Here is a 1,999-nt window from a genome sequence, read left to right as displayed (position 1 = left end):
ACAGTAACACTCCTGGAGCCCCTGAGCCAGCAAAGAGGCTGAAGAGGCGAAGGGGGGACCGAAAATCTCTAGCCAGAGCTGATGTTATCTTTGGGCTAACAAAGATAGGTTACCCTACTCTAGAGGGTAGGGAGGCTCTACCCTCTAGAGCAGACCTCCTGGCCCTGTTCCACCTGTACTGTCATTGTAAGAAGCATATACAGAGTAGCCTGTTAAAAGTACATATCTGTAACATTTCCCCAAATGCAGTCACATACCATGGTAGCATCAAGTCTACGATATTAAAAATAAAATATTGAAATGAATGGGGTCCCACCTTAAATTGACTAGTGACCCACCTAGTGGGTCCTGACCCAAAGTTTGAGAAACACTGCAGTAAGAGGTACTTTGCATCAGATCAGTAGCCTTTCTCTCCCAGTAATATCCATGTTCTTGGATACGTCTGTCTTTCTGTCCTACCATCACAGACATGAGAATGTGTGCTTAGTCCATCAGCTTTTACCCACATTCCTGCTGTATGTCATGTTTCTAATCCTCCAAGCTATCATGAAGAAGTATTTTAATTAATTTGTGGTTCACATCCTACAGTTACAGCTTAGTCCTATTCTAGGTGGGAACTGTGTTACACTATTTATATGTCTCCGTTCTAAGAGGTTTGTGCTTCAAGCACTGAAGGAATTTCATTCTGCCGTTAAATCAGCTTCTTTGAAGGAAAGCTAATTTGATTTGCTGCATTATTAAAGGAAAGAAAAAAACAGGTGGCAGGTGCTTTTATAAGGCAAATCAACTGTGGATAAACTGAAAGGATAAATGGCTACCTTAAAATAATAGTCATTAGCATACTAAGACTAATTCATGGCGGAATTAGTTACACAAATTAGACTGATAGTCAATTGAACAGGAATCATATGAACTCCTGGGAGAGCAGGCAGGCAGGATTTTAGAAGGTTCATTCCACTGAAATGTTAAGCCTGTGTTTTATAAGAAATTTCTCTTTTTCTCAGAATTGCCTCTCCTCCTAGGAAAGGGAAACACTTTCATGGGTCTCTGAATCTTCAGTACTGGGACTATGTTTCCCCCTTGCTCCCATTTCATCTTTCCCACCAGCCATGGAGAGCATCCCTTAGAGGCCCCATGATGATGCCGTGACCATAACTTGCAATTTGCCTCTAACATGCCCTTTGGTAGAATAACAGCCCAATCCTATTCAGCACTGGCACAGAGGGGCCACCAACCCTGACCCCGTACTGCCTCCCCCCTGCCATTACATCCCCTCTCTGCCTTCATTCTGCCTGCTCCCTGTGCCTCCTGGCATTGAACTCACCAGTGCCATTGGCCTTCAGTGTGGATTCAGCACTGGTGGGACAGCATTCCTGCTGGTGCTACCTACTCCTGAGTCATTGCAGGTGAGCTTTATGGCCTATTTGTGATGGCTAGTGCCAGCGCTGCACAAGATTAGGAATGGGCCCTAGGTCTCAGTTGGTTGGCAACCTTCAGTCTCGAAAGACTATGGTATAAGCCTACAGCACCCAGTATTCCCAGGCGGTCTCCCATCCAAGTACTAACCAGGCCTGACCCTGCTTAGCTTCCAAGATCAGACAAGATTGGGCATGTGCAGGGTAACAGTTGCTGTCACAGTTGCCCTTGAATGAATATCAGAGTGACAAAGGCACAAGGTCTGTGCCTATTCCTCTACTGTTTAAGCCATTTTTGTCCAGCATTGCATATATGCAACAGAGACCAAATGTGCACACTTGTAGGCCAGGTAAAAACGGGTTAATTGCTCAAACCTTTCATGCCATAATACTATTTTCTTTTTCATCCTATAGATGGAGGCAGATTTCCACACCAGTGAAATCTGAGGCTGAATCCTGAGTTCCAGTTGTGACGAAATATTCCAGAACAAACTGTTTGGGAACTAGCATGGGTGACTTCCAGACAGCAAGTAACTGGTCCTGGCTTCACTGGCTTGTCCCTGTTCCTACCCAGCTCAATCTGA

At 44.9% G+C, this 1,999-nt stretch overlaps 1 pseudogene; it reads right to left on the bottom strand.

The window, feature by feature from the left end:
• Positions 1-1,517: 1,517 nt before the first annotated feature.
• LOC136646428 (5S ribosomal RNA) lies at positions 1,518-1,634 on the bottom strand (annotated as a pseudogene).
• Positions 1,635-1,999: the final 365 nt, after the last annotated feature.

The sequence above is a fragment of the Tiliqua scincoides genome, chromosome 3, assembly GCF_035046505.1.
Source record: "Tiliqua scincoides isolate rTilSci1 chromosome 3, rTilSci1.hap2, whole genome shotgun sequence".
Taxonomy (NCBI): Eukaryota; Metazoa; Chordata; class Lepidosauria; order Squamata; family Scincidae; genus Tiliqua; species Tiliqua scincoides.
This window is presented reverse-complemented; position numbering and strand designations above follow the sequence as displayed.